At 39.2% G+C, this 20649-nt stretch overlaps 1 protein-coding gene across 1 annotated transcript in view; it reads right to left on the bottom strand.

The window, feature by feature from the left end:
* zgc:172282 (leucine-rich repeat and fibronectin type III domain-containing protein 1-like protein) overlaps positions 1–14696 on the bottom strand; it is a 292848-nt gene extending 278152 nt beyond the window's left edge. The window contains exon 1 of the mRNA XM_015601224.3: positions 13855–14696. The gene's annotated coding sequence lies outside the window, so the exon portion shown is untranslated. The remainder of the gene's footprint in view (positions 1–13854) is intronic.
* Between the last annotated feature and the right edge of the window lie 5953 nt (positions 14697–20649).

Below are 20649 nucleotides of genomic sequence, written 5' to 3'. Positions count from 1 at the left end.
ACAAATAAGTCAGGAAGGTAAAGCCATGAATAAATAAATGTGCAACTTTTCAAATGACTCTACCTTATAAAGGTGACTGAGAAAATCCAGACAAGATGCGCAAAACTGTCATCAAAGCAAAAGATGCTACTTTGAAGAATCTAACATATAAAACATATTCTGGTTTCTTTAACACTGGACTGCCTTGTATAAATACCCCCTGTTTCCTTTGTCTCCGTGCTGAGTGTTGAATCTAGCTTGCTAGCTCTTCTGTTATGCATTTCTTTTTATTATTTCCTTTTTGTATCTTTTTGGACTACTCTTTTGCCTTGCCCTTCCTATCATTTGTTTACCATTGCCCACCTTTTTTCTGTATTCTGTATTTTGCTTGCTCCTCTGGTATGTTGTTTGTTATTGCTGCCATTTTAATACTAACCCTGCCTGTCTCTGACCACCACTGTAAGCCTTTCCCCTGTGTTAATTAATTGTTTGATTGATATCTGTCACACTCAGCTACGTTCCATGTTTCAGAGATCAGCCTCCCCGGACTATCAAGGCTGACTCTGCCCTCACTCATACCTGAACTGAATCTTCTCCTGATTAGTTGCTCTATATATACTCGGTCTCTGTCTCTACCTATTTGCGAGATATTGCCTTTTTTGTGACTTTATTGAGCGTTTCCTTGTGTTTTGCATGCCTGTTTTTTGACTTAAGACTTACGTGACAGATTGTGTGTTTTTATAGTATAGACAGTTTTGTTTTTCTAAAATGTGATGTAAACAATCACAGTATACCTTGCTTACAGTATCGCACTACAGGGGTTGGACAATAAAACTGAAACACCTGGTTTTAGACCACAATAATTTATTGTGGTGACAGACAGTTCTGGTGGAAACAGGAGAGTTGAGATGCACATTGAATTCTGTCGTGATTTGATCAGCCGTGGTTTTATGTTTTTTGGATACAATCCGGGTTAGCACCCGAACATCCCTTTCAGACATCTTCCTCTTACAGCGTCCACAGTTAATCCTGTTGGATGTGGTTGGTCCTTCTTGGTGGTATGCTGACATTACCCTGGATACCGTGGCTCTTGAAATCTCTTTTGAACTCTGGTATGTCACCCATAATGTTGTGTGCATTGCTATATTGTGAGCAAAACTGTGCTCTTACCCTGCTTATTGAACCTCCACACTCTGCTCTTACTGGTGCAATGTGCAATTAATGAAGATTGGCCACCAGGCTGCTCCAATTTAGCCATGAAACCTCCTACACTAAAATGACAGGTGTTTCAGTTTCATTGTCCAACCCCTGCATATTGTAATAAATTAAATCGTTACCCCGATATCAGGACAGGTTAAGATATGATGGCTGTGAAACTGTAATTTTAATGAGATACTGAGCGGGAAATGGTTTCTTGTGGTGATTATTCTTCACTAAAGTTGTGTTTGCGTATGTAATGGTAAATGGACGAAGGTCTAGCATCTGCTGTGACAGAACCTCAGGCTGAACACATTAGTCTGAAGGCCAGTAGCCTCACGCAACCCTCTCACACCTATCCCACCGCCATCCATTTCACCGAGGCGTGAAACGTTTATACAGTCTAGCGACGTTTATCTCCCCGCCGCCGCCCTCGTTCTGCTCTTCGCCTGGATCCCCCACCCCACTGTGCGCAGGCAGGTGGAGGGGGCGGAGCCGGGGTTGGCTCACATCACACTTCAGAGCGCACTCCCACTTTCTAATAGTTCGAGATCAATTGGAAAATTACACGCCTCCTGATTGGGGCCGCCGCTGCTGAAAGTCAACAGTGGAGTGTGGCGCTGGAAAGAGAGCGGAGTGCTTGTGGAGGGGCGGCTGGTGGAGTGGAGCACTTGGGGATGGGGTGGAGGTGGATGGGGGGTAGGGGGAATGGAGGGACTGGCTGACTACTGCACAGGATGAGTCTGATTATATTAAAATGAATTATAAATATTCAACATTCTAGTAAATTGTGAATATATCACAGTGTCACATTATACTCCGGAGACCTGGCACTTCTCCAGATGAACATTTTGGGTTAGTAAAACATTTTTTGAACGTTACAATTAACATTCTTAGAACATTCAGTCTGTCAAGTTTTCTGGATGCTCTTAGAACATTTTTATTGAATGTTTTTAAATGTTCCTGCAACCTCACTTTTTTCCATTTTTTGATTTTTTAGCTTTGGGAATATTACTTTTAACTTTTGCATAACATTTGTATTTGGCTAGCTGGGAATGCTATCTGAAAAATATTTTATCACTATATAAGTCACATCAGATTATAGGGCGCACTATCAATAAACATATATTTTCTGGTCTACGGACACGCAGACTACAGTCCGATATACTCGCCTCTGAACGGAGAAAGAGCTAGCGCTGCGGTTAGAGGCTGATACTAATGCTTATAACGCTGCACTTCAGCAGAGTGGCTTTACTGCTCCTTAATACCTGACTGGTAAAATACATACATAAGGCGCACCGGATTATAAGGCATACTTTTTAAGGATTTTAAGTTAACCTTATAGTCCAAAAAATATGGTAAATAAATGTTCATGACACACAATATTTACCACTGCCATTTTTACAGACAAATAAAATAAAGCATTAGTAGCAGCTAAACAAATTGGTTGCACAGTTATATATTTTACCTTAAAACAATAAAAAAAAAATAGCTTAAAGTAAAAATAAATGTTGTGTGACAACAGACAATATAATGCCTATTCCTATATCGTCAAATATGTACAAAAATAGGATGGGGGGTTGCTAGAGGGCTTCTTCTGAGACAAGGAAGCACATTTTTGATGCAACATCATTGGTCAGCTAAACAGCTAAACACACTCAGAGGAGAACACTAATTACCAGTTCCAATACATCAGTTTACAGACACTATAAACAGCGCTTTTAGTGCTTTCATATTAACAGTGGAACAAAATATCAACAGTTTAATACATCCTGTTGTTTTCATTTGGTATATATTATCGATATGTGGTGCCAAATATGGGTATTTTATTGAAATATAGGTGCTCCAAATTCCAAAGGCTCATTCCCACATAGACTTACTAAAGTTCCTGCTTTATTACTCCAAATTAAGTAAAGTCAAGTAGTTTTATTGTCAATGCTGCATATATGACATACAGAGGATTAAAATTACGTTACTCTCCTTCCCAAAAATTACATTAAGTACAGAAAATAAGATTATAAATGTAAAAGAATGAGAAACACTAAAGGTACCATTTATAGACAAGGTCACAAATATAGACATACGTGAGACAAGAGACACAAGACAATAGTGCACGTATAGACATATGTGAGACAAGAGACACAAGAAAATAGTGCAGTAGTGATTGGGGATTTAACAATGAAATGACAGTACCATGGTAAACAAAACCTTTATAATCATTTGTACAATATAGTTGTATAAAAGCTTAAGGTTGGTAAAGTGACCACTCCACATGGGCGCTATAATAAAATTAATGAAGTAAATCTTGGTTAAATAATATTAGTTGTGAAATTGTGTGAAACTGACACCAATTAATAACTCTTCAGTAACACAGATGCTGTGAAGTATCATAGAGAATTGTCTTGTGAAGATTATGACAGCATCATAAGATTATCGTTATCGTGGGAAACGTATCGTGAAAATATCGCATTGTGAGATGACCAGTGATTCATGCAACTAATATAAAGTGGACAGGGATGAGACTAACTCAAACTAATGTTTCTGTCTCTCTCAGATGATTATACTATCTAGCCATCATGATTACATACTAAATACACATTGATACCTTCAGAATTTTTATAACTAGAAACAAAAAAAAGAGTTAAGTCTAATATTAACATTTCTACTTTCAGACATTTTTTTTTAATGTGTTTACAGAAGGGGATGGATTTTGCTGCTCTTTTAGGAATGCAGGTAGATAATGTAACTCTATTAACTCTCTAAACAAAGATAGCTTCCCAACAAGTGAAATTTTTGCTCAATTACTATGGCAACTCCATTAAACATTAGAAAAAGGAGAGAAAGCAGTATTTTGCTGAAATCTGAAATTATATTAGGGTAACCTAAGAATATAATAAAATATTTTACTTAAACTACAGTGTGAAACCAGACTGAAACGTACTAAATGTACCGTATACAGCGTAACTTACATCAGCCACGATTCAGACTCTGGCCCAGATTTCAGGTGTGAAAACGACCTCACAGGGTCGAGGGAAGACTGAAGAGTGTCCCGCCCACCCGGAGAGCGAGGGGCTAATTAAGCCTGTTCAGCTTTACCAGGGGTTGAACCAGTGGTGTTACGTCAATCTGTGCCAAAGCTTATGTACAGTTTTCACACTATCCAGTGCAGGACTTATATCATGGGATAACTTCTCACACCCCGCCCCTCTCTGCACTGAGGACACACCGGCTAATAGAGCAGCGCAATCAGCGGAGAGCCTCGGCAGCTGTGCCGTAACAGAGGTCTGAGAGTAATTACAGACCCCTCCCATCACTGCTCTCATTAATACACAACTCTGCACCCAGAGAGGGAGGTCTTACCTTCTCTCTCTCTCTCTCTCTCTCTCTCTCTCTCTCTCTCTCTATCTCACTCTGTCTCACCCTTTCTCTCTTTATTTCTCTCTGTCTCAGCCTCTATCTCACCCTCAATCTTTTTCTCTATCTAATTCTCTATCTATCTTTAAATCTTACACTCCGTCTCTCTCTGTCTCACCCACAATCTCTCACCGTCTCACCATCTCTCTATTTCTCTCTCTGTCTCACCCTCAATGTCTCACCGTCTCATCATCTCTCTATATCTCTCTCTGTCTCACTTTCAATCTCTCCCTCTATCTTACCCTATCTATTTTTATCTAACTCTCCCTCTATATCAACCTCTATCTCACCCTCAATCTCTCTTTATCTTTCTCTCTATCCTTCCATCGCTTCTATCTCTCCTTATTATACCTTCTAATTTCTATCTTTCTCACCTTCTCTCTCTATATATGTATATATTCCCCTCAATCTCTCTCTCACCCTCAATCTCTACCTATCTCTCCCTATATCTCTCTCTCTCTCACTCCTATCTCCATCTCTTTCACATTCTTTGTAATCACCCTCTATCTTTCTCTATCTCTTTCTATCTCTCTATCTCTCTTTCTATCTCACCCCCTATCTCCATCTCTCTCAATCTCTCTATTTATTTTTTATCACCTCTATCTCCCTCTCTATTTCTATCTCTCTCTTTCTTACCCTCAATCTCTCTATATAGTATATACATCTCTCTATATCACCTCCTATCTCCATCTCTCTCAACCTCTATTTTGCTCTTTATTTCACCCTCTATCTTTCTCTCTACTTCTCCCTCTATCTCTCTCTCAATCTTTCTCTCTAACTTACCTTCTCTTTCTATCTCACCCTCACTCTCTATCTCTATTGCCCTCTATCTCAACCTCTATCTCACTCTCTCTATCTCAACCTCTGTCTCACTCTCTCTATCTCAACCTCTATCTCACTCTCTCTATCTCAACCTCTATCTCACTCTCTCTATCTCAAACTCTATCGTACTCTCTCTATCTTTACCTCTATCTCACTCTTTCTATCTCAACCTCTGTCTCACTCTCTCTATCTCAAACTCTCTCACTCTCTCTATCTCAAACTCTATCTTACTCTCTCTATCTCAACCTCTATCTTACTCTCTCTATCTTAACCTCTATCTCACTCTCTCTATCTCAGCCTCTATCTCACTTTCTCTACCTCAAACTCTATCTTACTCTCTCTATCTCAAACTCTATCTTACTCTCTCTATCTCAACCTCTATCTCACTCTCTCTATCTCAACCTCTGTCTCACTCTCTCTATCTCAACCTCTATCTCACTCTCTCTATCTCAACCTGTCTCACTCTTTCTATCTCAACCTCTATCTCACTCTCTCTATCTCAACCTCTATCTCACTCTTTCTATCTCAACCTCTATCTCACTCTCTCTCAACCTCTATCTCACTCTCTCTATCTCAAACTCTATCTTACTCTCTCTATCTTAACCTCTATCTCACTCTCTCTATCTCAACCTCTATCTTACTCTCTCTATCTTAACCTCTATCTCACTCTCTCTATCTCAACCTCTATCTCACTCTCTCCATCTCAAACTCTATCTTACTCTCTCTATCTTAACCTCTATCTCACTCTCTCTATCTCAACCTCTATCTCATTCTCTCTATCTCAACCTCTATCTCACTCTCTCAACCTCTATCTCACTCTATCTCAACCTCTATCTCACTCTCTCTATCTCACCCTCAATCTATCTGTATCCCTCTTCCTCTGTGCTGTTTACAATAGAGAGGACAGTAAATGAACACAGTGGTTAAAAACTAACTATCTAATCAACTCGTACGTACTCCAGTGCTGTGTGGGGTCTTCCCTTCATTACCGCTCTCTCTTTCTCTCTCTCTCACCCCAATCATAAGTAAGTACTCTGCAGCACTTCCCCCACCCCCCACACGCAGACTGGAGTGTGTGATTGCAGCACGAGCCTCAAAATATGACAGTGTGTTTGAAAAGGTCAGCAGAACAGTAGCGTCTGGTGAAAGGTGCTCGTTGTCAGGTTGCTTGTGTGGAAGTGTTGGCGGGTTGTAAAGTGCATGATGGATGGCGAAGTAAAGGAACGAGAAAAGAGCAAACCTGAAATCTACCAACTGCTGCTGGGTCAACCTGTTTTTATGACTTCTACCTGACGGGGTGGAGATGAGCTGGTGCACTATCAGGCCTCAATCGTGCAAAGTAGCAATTCCCCTGCAATTGGAAACTTGGCACTTATGCTTTTGGGCCAAAAACATAAAAATCCACATTTGTATATGCGTCCAAAAACACGTTATGTGTATGTTAAGATATTATTAAAGAACACCCACCAATATTTAGGATTATTGTGCTGCAAGTTAGGTAAGACTGCTGGCATTAAATTTTTTGCAACAATGTTTGCATCTATGATAACCGTGGAAAGCACAGATAAAGATGGAATAATACAAATAATAATAATTCAATTCAATTAATTGTAAAAGAAAATAGGAAAATAGAAAACCCATACTGGGAAAAAGCAGAATGTCACAGAGGCACAACTAGCATAGTTGTCCTAAAAATACAGCAATTTAAATGCAGAATTCTAGGACAGAATATCCAAGAAATAATAATTTAAATTAATATTTAAAACCATAATATAATGATATATTTTCAGATTTTAGTGATGCTGCTCCATGTGCTTAAATCTTATTTTTAAAATTATTTTTTTCCAACATTTATATGAAAAATAATGGCAATCCAAGTAGATGTGTTCAGAAATATATATATATATATATTTTTATTTGTAAATTAACAATATAGGTTTCTGTATTTAGTGTAGTAAACAACGACACACAGTGTCAGTGACGCAAAGCATCACACACTACAGTATTTGAGTATTAATAATCATTTCTTGTGCTGAATAATCAACCTGCAAAACAAGAGCGAGTGAGTGAGAGATCTTATTGGTCTATTTAACACTAATGACCTATTTTAGGACCCAATTTATTTTAATTTATTTTACATGAAAAGGAAAAAACAGACTCAACACTAAATTATATTTTCCGTGCTTATGAAAGAGTATGGTGTCTAAAAAACTAAAACTTCTGAATATATAAATTATATATATATATATTTTTTTACATACACTAAGATGTACACTTCTCTTCTGCCCTCTGCTAGCTTTTCATAATAAATCTGAATCATATCTCTGTAATGCTGTCAGTATGAGTTGTGGTGAATCGTGAGATCTTGTGATGCCCTGAGTCATTTCTTTAAGAATGGTAATCAGACTGAATTGCAGTCAGAGGCTTCCTCCTCTACGTCTGTCAGATGTGCCGGAGGTGTGATGTATATTTAAGAGGAGTTGCCCTAAGCCTGCCTGGAATCTACAACCTGCCACATTTACATCAGACTACATAATGACCTGAAGGTTCCACCTCGTATCACAGAGTGCGCACTTCATCTCCTCTATAAAAGCTTTAAAAGCATAAAAGCATGTGTTCTATAAATGCAGATGATATTTACTAACCTATGACATGCTCCTGTCACTGATATATCCTTTTACCTTAAACCTTAAACTAGTATATACTACATACACCGGTCTGATATAACATCTATTTTTCAGCTCCACTGATCATATAGGACGCTTTGTAGTTCTATAATTACAGACTGTAGTCCTTCAGTGTTGGTGGTGTATGAGGTGTTAGTGTGTGTTATGCTGGTGTTACAGTGAGTGGATCAGATGCAGCAGTGCTGCTGGAGTTTTTAAACACTGTGTTTAATCATCTCTCACTGTCCTCCACTCTATTACACACTCCCACCTACAGCTGAAACATCCTGTAGATAAAGTAAAGTCAGAGACAGAAGCTCTGCATCTGCTGCTGCACAGTTTACAGTGTTCATCATCCTCTAGTTCTTTAGTGGATACAGGACTCCTCTCATAGGACCCCACCCACAGAGCGCTGCCCACAGGACACAGGCCACAGGACCCCATTCACAGAATGCCGCCCACAGAATACCACCAACAGGATGCTGGCCACAGGTCTCCACCCACAGGACATTGCCCACAGGACACTGCCCAAATAATGCCGCCCACAGGACGTTGCTACAAGGATGCAGGACCCCACCCACAGGTTTAGTCCACCTTTTCACAGTAAAATATCACAATAATTACATTCATTTTATAATATCTGAACATATCTTTAAAACATAAGGGCATTCATTCGTACTACCACAACTAGACTGTTTAAAATTAATCTAAAAACAATGGAATGAGACCTTTAAAAATGATAAGTTTCTTTGATTTTACCAAAAATGAAAACCTCTGGAATATAATCAAGAGAAATGGATGACCACAAGCCATCAAACTAAGCTGAACTGCTTGACTTTTTGCACCAGGAGTGGCATAAAGGTATCCAAAAGCAGTGTGTAAGACTGGTGGAGGAGAACATGCCAAGATGTATGAAAAATGTGATTAAAAACCAGGGTTACTCCACCAAATATTGATTTCTGAGCTCCTAAAACTTTATGAATATGAACTTGTTTTCTTTGCATTATTTAAGGTCTGAAAGATTTGCATCTTTTTTGTTGTTTCAGCCATTTCTTATTTTCTGCAAATTAATGCTCTAAATGACAATATTTTTATTTGGAATTTGGGAGAAATGTTTTCCATAGTTTATAGAATAAAACAGCAATGTTTATTTTACTCAAACATATACCTATAAATAGCAAAATCATAGAAACTAATTCAGAAACTGAAATGGTCTCTTCATTTTTTCAGAGCTGTATATATACATACAAACAAATAGCAAAATAAACTATTTTTTGAGAAATTCATTCAGTGAATTTAATCATGGATCAGGTTGAAGTGTTCTGATCCACGGCTCTGGATTCTGGTAAACTGCTTCACTGAGTTCAATATTTACTTAATAAGTTGTGGAGGTAGCCATTTGCAGGCCTGTGAGTGTTTCTGCTGTTCATCTGACACCCGCGAAAGCTCCAGAAACACTGACTAAAAACAGTGTGTAGTCTTTCAGCTCAATCTAATCCAAAATCACTTTCCACTCGAGAAGGCACTCGGTGATCAGATGCAGAGAATAGTGGTAATGTTCCCAGCCCGCCGCCGAAAGACCAGACGGCCCAGCCCGGCCCATACTTCAGGCTAAATGACACCATCTTTCAGCAGATGCTCTATACATGCATCCATTACTGGCTTATGGCGGATCGTTCCAGAAGACTCTTTGGTGGATTTGCACAGTATGTCCAGTAAATGCCCAGTTAGCACAGTACACGGCCGTGTTTATAGCTGAGAGAGAGAGGTCAATGTCACCTTAACAGACCACCTTAGTAGAGCCATAATAAAATATTTCATTAATTTTAATGCATTCTTTACTTGTACAGCTTATGCCAGGTTCACATTACACGATTTTGGGGCAGTTTTTTATTCGCCAACAGTTTTTTGTTGATCGCAGACAAAAACTTTGCTCGGAGGGAAATCGGGGATCACTTGGCGCTCGCGCTGTCGTGTAGTATGAATTACATAAAGACACTCGCCAAGCCGTCACTGACTGATTGCCCGGCAAATATTCAACATGTTTAATATCTGACTCAGTTGACGACTAGAAGTCAGGAGCAGCAGCTACATACAGCCAATGAGATCATAGAAAAAGAAACCACGGGTCCAAAACACACCAGAGCTGTTTTTTAGAGAGTCTGACCATCCTACCATTCCCCCCGTTATATCAGTAAATGACTCTATTAATTTAATATTTTTTTCTCTCTTAACATTGTTCATTTTGCTTGTTGTCTTCTTATTATCAGTATGCTTATTGTAGAATCACATCTAAACTAGTGGACATGGGAATAATTCACTTCACATTTTTATTTCCAAATAAGTGTGTATGAATGTACTTTTGTGTGAAACCTAGCTCTGATGGCTTATACAAACAATTGATTGTTATGGTTACATTACTCATGCATTTCTACAAAGCATCTAATCAGAAATAAATAAAATAGATAATAAAATAAAATAAAACTGACCATAATCTGATTATGGAAAGTGTATAAATGAATAAAGTAAATCCTAAATATCTAAGTGTATCTGTAATATTTGAATGAGTACATTGCAGCAGAATTGTAAAGGAAAGAAGAGAATAGCTGCTGCTGCTACCTGGAGATTCATCCTGTCCCTCAGGTAAGTGATTAACTTAATTTTGTGTGAATAGAGCCTACGAGCACACCGTGCTAGACCTGATGACGTAGGCTGACTCCAAAGCATGTCCCGGGTGCGCTGCTGCATATATATATACATTTATATATATATATATATATATATATATATATATATATATATATATATATATATATCATTTAAGCATCGTCATCAGGTCGTGCACATGCACAAGTTAAGACGATTAAATCAAACACGTCATGTTGCAGTGTTTTGATTCTTTACACAGGTTGTAGATACACAGCGCTGTCTCTGTGTCTGTGTGAGTGACAGGCTGCTGCTGCCTGAGATGTGCTGAGAAACTCGAGGTAACCGCATGGCTTTAATCCACATGGCTGAGTATGTGCTTGTAAATGCACATGTTGAAAGCTGTGCACCTCAGTCCAGCACAGTTTTGCAGTGCAGATATTTCCAGTTACAGCTGAATTCACGCTTTTAAATCCCAGACACTCTTATTTACCTTTAAAAAAATGTTTAAATGCCTGATTAAAGGGCCGATTACTGTTGTTTTGCTGTTTTTCTCAGGTTTTATGTAGTCGGTGCTAAACCAGCTCTCGCACAGGTGGTGATAGGGCTTGTGACATCATGGGCCCTGCGTTGTTTAATATTGCAATCAATGTAATTTTTTTTCCAATATCGTGCAGCCCTACTTTGAAGGCAATGACCTTCCTGTTACCTAGGCAGCAGCCTTCAAAATGGATTGATCCTTAAAATAAATAGGACAGAATATTCCACCAACAGAATCCTGTGGGCGGAGTCCTGTATTCAATGATGGAGGACTGGAGGAACACTGAAACAAACTGCAACAGATTCAGAGCTTTTTCCTCTGACATTTACACAGTGTTTAAAAACTCCAGCAGCACTGCTGTATCTGACCCACTCACTGTACCATCAGCACAACACACACTAACACCTCATACACCACCACCATGCTAATCAGTGCCAATCACTGCATTGCTGAAAATAATGATCCACCACCCAAATAATAATACAAATAATAATAATAGCTGCTCTGTGGTGGTTTTCTCTCCTGTGAGGTATTCTTCTGAATATTGAAGAACAGAATGAAATGAGGATAATAATAAAGTATACAGAGAAATAAAAATAAAATAGGGTCTACTCTATACTCTGATTATCTCATTATATATAGACAGGCCTGAAACTAATCTCACCAACACACTCCAGCCTGAGTGAAGAACTAACAAGAGAAGCAGCATCTGCTCTACTAAGAGAAACAAGGAGCCAACAATCGGCATCAAATCACCACCTGCACCTTTCACAACCTTCCAGCTTCAAGACTCCTGAAAGGAGCCTGAGCAGACACGCCAGACTGCAGGCGCACCAAGGCCCCCTACCTGTGGCCAGAAATAAGACATTTTTAGCACTGCAGCCTGACATTCAAACCCCCCCTCATCCCTCCATCCTTCCATCCATCCATCCCCCTCCCTTATTCCAAACAAAGACAGAAGACAGGCAGCAGGTGCTGCATCACACAGTGTGAGAGAGAGAGAGAGAGAGAGAGAGAGAGAGAGAAGTGTCCCAGTAAAAACAGGAACAGCCCAATATATATAAATGTATTAAAAATCTTAAACTACAGAAAAACCTATTTATTTTTTTTAAATCACGTGGCCATGGCGTCAGAAAAGCGGGCTAATTATAGCAAACAGCAAACAGCAAAAAAAAAAAAAAAAAAACACGTTGGTTGGCGGCTCTCTTTTTTTTTCCTACACTGACTGAGTCTCGACCCCCACAGACAGACAGTTCATTCATTCAAACACCGTGTCACGGTGTCATCCTCCCGTGGCCACGCGCGTGCACGCTGCCTACTTTTTGCAAAGGCGATTAAATAAAAATATATAAATAAATGAATACAAAGAAATAAACGTGATCTCTCCATTTTTGTTCATGTTCTCAAAAGCTAAGACACACAAGATACATCTTATCTTCCCAGACCATTTTCTGCTCATCTTCACTACACAACTACACAGCCACACTACACAAAGTGACAAGATACAGCAGAAGACTAGGGATGCATTTTGTCAAAACCCGAAACTGAGCAAAACGATATTTGATGTTTGGCTAAACATGTTTTATTTACTATTTTCTTCAGCATTGCACACTTCACAATTCAATGGTAAATATTTTTTTTTTGACCAACACAAATTTAAAAAAACTACAAATTACAAATATTTAATCACATAAGCTAACATTTCAACATCCCAGCATGTATATAAACATATATACATATATCAAAAACGTCATTAATCAGTTTAAATGATCTCATTACCGTTTTGTCACTTTTAACATATTCGGACGAACACCGAAAGTGCTTTATTTGGCATTTTCACACGAATAATTTGAGTTGCCGATTAATATTCGGTCCATCCCTAATATTCGGAATCTAGACAGCAGCATCATTTTCAAGTGAAGAAGCTATCTATATCTCTATCTCTCTCTCCCTTTTTCTAATCGACAAACAACAAGCCCAGCACTCCTCCTCCTCCTCCTCCTTCTCATAACCTTCCTCACTACTCTCCACAACCGATCCGGAGCGATGAGCTCTTATAGAACTTGGTTTCTGGTTTGGGTTGCTCGCTGATGATGATGCTGCTATAGCTGCATCGGTGACCATTACTCAGCATTCCGGCGCGTGAAAAAAAAAAAACACAACACACCTTGAAAACACTAATGCATCTTCAGTAGCCTACACACTTCATCGCCCTTCCACCATTATCTGTTATCTATTTATCTAGTGACCCACCATCATGTATGGAGAGAGGCGACCTCTGCTTCAGACTGAACCGTAAGCCAAGGAATGACTGCACGTGCAGCAACGTGTAGCAAAGTGTAGCGACGTGTAGCGTGTCGGGTCGTTTTTATAATGGCTTAATATCAGTCAGTCAGCACCAACAACATATATGAAACACGTCAAGGAAAGCATGCAAAGTATGGGAGTGCCCCCCCCACCACCATCCAACACACGCGCACCCGCCCGCGCGCTCACATACATACATATGTACACACATACAAATATACACACCTAGATATGCGCGTTCGTGGAAAAACCCACAACCAAGAAATATAGATTCAGCTTTACCTTTTTCTTCAAGAAGAAGTTGGACGATTCCAATGATCCCAGTGGTCCCAGTGATTCCAGTGGTCCTAATCCCTCAAACTGGACTGTGGACAATATCAGGGCGCGCGCGCAAGTAGAGGATCCCGTTTAGATCGACCCCAAAGCAGAAGACCAAGGACAGCGCTCCCCAGAAACAGAGTAGCGCTAAAGTGCTGTTGGTCCGAACTCCTCCGGCCGGAGCGCAGCGGCTGCTCGCGCGTCCCCCCTTCAGCCTGCCGCTCAGCCACGCAGCGCGGAGTTTGAAGCTCGAGCGCGCGGACAAACCGGTGGTAGTTCCAATCAGACTGTCCGATAATCGCAAAAAAAAAAAAGAAGAAGAAAAAAATCAATTAAAAAAATTGTAAAATCTTCCTTCCGTTTTTTTTATTTTACAAGACGCGCAATTTTATTTCCCGTTTTAATCTCTCTTCTAATCATAAAATACTCCCTCCTCGTGCGTCCCCGTCAGCGTGCCCTTCCCTTTCCGTTCCCAGGTGGGGCGAATATCTCAGCGCGTGTCACTTCGGGCGCGCTCCAGTACTCGAGAGCAGAATCCGTCCAACATCAGCATCTCCAGAAATCCCGTACCCGCCGCCGACCAATCAAATCCCATCCAGGTGTACATCCTCGCAGCGAAGCGCGCGTGGGAAAGGTCCTCGCGGCACGACGCGTCGCAGCGCGAGCAGGCACGACATGTCTGTGCGCTGTAGTGTAGTAGAGAGCGGTGGGCGTTTTATAGGCTCGGTCTGCGCCGGCGGCTGGCGGTATCGCACAGCGCCGCGGCTCCTCCAGCTCAGCCCCTCTGTCGCCTACAGGCGGTAAAGCGGCGCAGGACCCAGCACTGAATCAAACACCTGCACCGAGAGAGGAGAGAAAATTAATTAATAAATTCAACATCAGAGGAGGGATCTGTTTTACTGTCATAGAAAATGTTTAACCCCTGAAGAGCAGAAAACAAAAATAAATAATTTAAGTGCTGATAAAACAATAAATGTGAAAAAAGCGAATTTTCTGGCAGCAGGGTTGTCAGTTCATCACAACCATCGAACCAAGCTAAATTGCTTGAATTTTTGCACCAGGAGTGGAATAAAGTCATCCAAAAGCAGTGTGTAAGACTGGTGGAGGAGAACATGCCAAGATGCATGAAAACTGGGATTAAAACCAGGGTTATTACACCAAATATTGATTTCTGAATTCTTAAAACTTTATGAATTTGAACTTGTTTTCTTTGCATTATTTGAGGTCTGAAAGCTCTGCATTTTTTATTTTAGCCATTTCTCATTTTCTGCAAATCAATGCTTTAAATGATAACATTTTTATTCAGAATTTGGGATAAGTGTCGTCGGTAGGTTATAGAATAAAACAACAATGTTCATTTTAATCAAACATATAGCAAAATCAGAAAAACTGATTCAGAAAATCATTTTTTTTCCAGAGCTGTATGTATTCTGCTTATACCTAAACTGTAAAAAATATATTTTATATATATCTTTGTATATTTTATAAAACATACCAGCTAGGATTAATCAAATGTGATCACATCATCAACAAAAAAATTGTTAAACATAATTCTCTATTTTCACTCACAAACATTGCTTTATGTGGAGTTATGTATCATAACTAAATTTTGGGAGTGATCCACGCCCTCACTCCTCCCACTTCCTTCCCTATTTAAACCGTCACTTCCTCTCTACCTGCTCATTGAACAAACCTCGCACCCGCCTCCTCCCCATCTTCCTCCTTCTTTAATTTTATTCTCTTCTCGTGTTTCTCTTTGTGTGAGGGGGGGCTTCGGCTTCACGCTTTACAGCGAAGCTGCCCCGAACTCCACCCCAATACTCTGAGTTCGCTCCCCCTCTTTTCTTCTTCTCTGCCCAGTCAAGGGCGTGGATCAATACTAGCAAATTGACATTTTTGCCCAAATAATTTGCGTTGGCAAAAATATTTAATTCATCCAAATAAAAAAAAAACATGCACTCTGTATACAGTTGCAAGAAAAAGTATGTGAACCCTTTGGGATTACTTGAATTTCTGCATAAATTGGTCATTAAATGTGTTCAGTCACAACAATAGAGAAACACAGTCTGCTTAAACTAATACCACAAATATGTTTGCATGGTTTTATTGAGCACAACATGTTAGCATTCACAGTGAGGGGAGGAAAAGTATGTGAACCTTTGCATTTAATAACTGGTTGACCCTCCTTTGGCAGCAAAAACCTGAACCAAACATTTCCTGTAGTTGCAAATCAGTCCTGCACAACAGTCAAGAAAAATTCTGGACCATTCCTTTTCACAAAACTGTTTTAGTTCAGCAATAATCTTGGGATATCTGGTGTGAATTGCTCTCTTGAGGTCTTGATGCCACAGCATCTCAATTGGCTTGAGGTCAGGACTCTCCAGAAGGCGTATTTTCTTCTGTTGAAGCCGTTCGGTTGTTGATTTACTTCTATGTTTTGGGTTGTTGTCCTCTTGCATCATCGTTCCTTTGTTGAGCTTCAGCTGGCGGACAGATGGTCTTAAGTATTCCTGGAAAATGTCTTGGTAAACTTGGGAATTAATTTTTCCATTTCCATTGATGATGGCAATCCATCCAGGCTCTGAGGCAGCAAAGCAGCCCCAAAACCATGATGCCCCCTCCTCCATGTTTCACAGTTGGGATGAGTTTTTGATGATGGTGTGCTGTACCTTTTTTCTCCACACATCCTCTGTGGTGTCCTCCCATGAACTCAGTTCTTGTTTAATATTTTTCTTATTGTAGATTTGTCAACAAAAATGTTAGCATGTGCCAGAGATTTCTGTAAGTCTTCAGGTGACACTCTAGGATTCTTCTTCACCTCATTGATCATTCTGCGCTGAGCTCTTACAATCATCTTTACAGGACGACCACGCCTAAAATCAAGGCTTTTAGAGATACTTTTGTAACTCTTTCCAGCTTCATTCAAGTCAACAATTCTTAAACGTAGGTCTTCTGAGAGCTCTTTTGTGTGAGGCATAATTCACATCAAGCAATTCACATACTTTTTCTTACAACTGTATATAATGGTAACATTTTAGGAAAACAGATGGTTAGATTGAAGAAGTCTCACAATAATTTACTGCTGCAAAAACACATAAATCTACTACATACAGAAATTCCTAAATTTACTCAATTATAGACTGTAAAAACTATATGTATATGTATTGATATATATAATCTACTCAATACATTTGAAGCAACATTTGTGCTCTTACTTTGTTTGGGTAAAGTTCACTCCAATTGTGTGCATAAATTACCTAAATCTAAAATTTTTAGTATGCTACATAAAAATGGCATGTTTTATTTGTGTAGTGGGTGTGTTCCTCACACCTAACTCACCATCAGAGTGGACCCTACCAGAGCTCTTTTTCTTGGGTTTTCAGTTAAGTTTTATATAATGGTCACAGTGTTGTAGACTATAAGAGCAAGTTACTGTTTTATTTACTGTAAATTGTGATGCAGTGATTTTTGCTGCTAGTATTTTACTGTACTTTATATTGAAATTATTTTAAGTGTATTGCTATTTATAGGTTTGCAGTACTTATTGGCAACTAAAGATGATTATTGTAAAGAAAAAATTACATGAAAATTTTAGTTTTCTTTAATTAATTTACAGTAGATTATTATTACTACTATATAATATGTTGTAATCTTTCACTAAAGTCTATTACTATACTGTAATCCTTTTACCATTTACTATTAATAGTACCTTTTACAGTGCATGCATACATGCTGCTGCTGCTTCTTAATGTATTGCAAATAGATAATGATGTCACATGAGCTCTATATCAGGGAGTGGCTTTAATTAAAAATCACTCATCTAATCAATCAAATCTGACCAATCGATGAAAACAGAGCAAAGCCTGTATTTCAGCACCACGGACAGCAATTTCCCAGCCCAGTTCTGCACAGTGGTGTTTATTTCTGGGACCTCCAGTAGAGAACAGGCTCTTAACGTACCGGCTCAACCACCCAAAGGCCTGTCCCCGTGATCCAGTTTCACCACGCTAAGCAGTTTACCCTCCACATCTTCATCTCATTTTCAGGATGACCGGTCTGCTCTGCTCAGCTCTTACTGTAGAGAGAGAGAGAGAGAGAGAGAGAGAGAGAGAGAGATTCCTGCAGTGTAACTGAAAACCGACCTGCAGCTCATTCAGCCTGGATCACCTAAATCCACTGATCCTGCGTTTTACTGGGTTAAGCATCATCACAGGATGCAGCTTCCGCAGGGGGGAGGCTGTAAAAAGGAGTAGTGGAAAATAGAGTTTTATCACAAGCTCAACAAATACCATCTTACACGCTACAGCACCTTTAAACATCTTACCTATAGCAGAGATACTTTATTTTCTTTTTAATCAGACAAATGTTCACACGCTGACACCTGAAGACATCTGAAACGTTTTTTTTTTTATGTATATAATTTTATTTCAAATTTTTCCCATTTTCTCCCCAATTTACACGGCCAATTACCCAACCCACTCATTAGGACTCCCCCTATCTCTAGTGATGCCCCAACACACCAGGAGGGTGAAGACTTACACATGCTTCCTCTGATACATGTGAAGTCAGCCAGCGCTTCTTTTTGAGCTGCTGCTGATGTAGCATTTCCGAGCGGCATAACAGCGCTAACGCTCAGAGGAAAGCGCAGCGACTCGGTTCTGATACATCAGCTCACAGACGCCCTGTGCTGCAGACATCACTGTAGGAGTGATGTGGGGAGAGACCCGGAGGGAGCGAGGCCAATTTTGAGCGGGGGTTCCAACCTGCGACCTCCCGCTCATAGTGGCAGTGCTTTAGACCGCTGGACCACTTGGTGCCCTAAGAAAAACGTTTTTTAAACATTTTTAAAAACATACAGAAACAAAAAAGCAGGCATATTATCATCATATTTAAACTGTGAAATTTGATAAGTTGATTTTACTTTAGAATTTAGAATTTGAAAATCTGATTGCACTGAAAAAGTTAAACAAATTTAACTGCTATGTTTTATTTAAGTTATGTTTACTTAATGTCTAATATTTAAGTGTACTCAAAAGGCAGTTTTGCTTAATATTTAATATAATAATTTGAGATGTACCAACTTTAAAAAGCATCGGCTTATTTATTGGCAACTTATTTTACCAAAGTTATGAATATATAGTGTAAATATATAGTGTAATATATAGTGTAAATTTAAGAGTTTAAGTTAAATACTTTACAAAAAGACTGAATTGTAAGTAGAATTTGAATGTGTGGAAAGTTCTCCAGCACCACCCCTCAACAACAAAAATACTGAACATTTTAACATGCCAGCTGGAATTAATTCAATTTGATCACATCATCAAAAAAAATAAATAAATCAAACCTCCTTATTATAGGAGTTGTGTTGGTGCAGATGGAGACAAGCGACCTCAGACACATATGCCACAGGTCAGTAGAGCACTCTTTAGCTTCTATAGGAAATGGCAAATATAATTGGACAGTATAATAGTAGTTCCTATTCCATGACATTTGGCATATCTCTGTGTGATGATAATTCAGGTGTAAGGTCTAGTCCTGAGCCAAACCTTTAAATCTCACCCCTCAAAAGCTTCCTGTAATTAAACTCAAATGAGTTCCTCAGAGGAAAGTGATAAAAAGCTATATATATATATATATATATATATATATATATATATATATATATATATATATATATAGTATAGGCCAAAAGTTTGGACGCACCTTCTCATTCAATGCGTTTTCTTTATTTTTATGATTATTTACATTGTAGATTCTCACTGAAGGCATCAAAACTATGAATGAACACATGTGGAGTTTTATGTACTTAACAAAAAATGACCTGGTCTCCACAGTCACCGACCTGAACCCAATCCAGATGGTTTGGGGTGAGCTGGAGCACAGAGTGAAGAAGGTAAAGAGCCAACAAGTGCTAATAAACACCTCTGGGAACTCCTTCCTTCAAGACTGTTGGAAAACCATTTCAGGTGACCAACTCTTGAGGCTCATTGAGAGAATGATGCCAAGAGTGTGCAAAGCAGTAATCAGAGCAAAGGGGGGCTATTTTAAAGAAACTAGAATATAAAACATGTTTTCAGTTATTTCACCTTTTTTTGTTAAGTATATAAAACTCCACATGTGTTCATTCATAGTTTTGATGCCTTCAGTGAGAATCTACAATGTAAATAGAAATAAAGAAATAGAAAATAAAGAAACAGCATTGAAAAAGAGAAGGTGTGTCCAAACTTTTGGCCTGTACTGTATATATCTAACAATTATATAAAATATATATCTAACAATATATAAAATTCAGTTGTGTATGGCAGTGGATGAACTGAGAGGGATAATGTTCTTCTTGACCCTCATCCTTCTCTCTCTGCAGTTTTAAAAGGGGGATGCTGGACCTGAAGAGAAGTGAAAGAAAGAGAGAGATAAATGAGAGCAGGACTAACAAAACAGAGGTGTGGAACCAGCCGAGCCATAACACCTGCCGGAGCTTTCTCTGGGGCGTTAGACGAGAAGCAGAGAAAAAGAGAAGCAGGAAAGTCGATACAAGAGAGAGAGAAAGAAAAAAGGAAACGAGAGAGAGAGAGATGAAACAGCAGCTGCAGGGTTTTGTGAGTGAACACAGACACTTAGAACCAAAGCCGGGTTTACACTGAAAAGGTGAAATGACTGTGTTGTTTTATGTTGGTCTATTAAAATAAAAAACAACCCCTATTAAAACAACTTAAAATACAGCTCTGAAAAAAAATGAGAGCACTTAAAAATGATGAGTTT

This window comes from Astyanax mexicanus, chromosome 18 (genome assembly GCF_023375975.1).
Source record: "Astyanax mexicanus isolate ESR-SI-001 chromosome 18, AstMex3_surface, whole genome shotgun sequence".
Taxonomy (NCBI): Eukaryota; Metazoa; Chordata; class Actinopteri; order Characiformes; family Acestrorhamphidae; genus Astyanax; species Astyanax mexicanus.
This window is presented reverse-complemented; position numbering and strand designations above follow the sequence as displayed.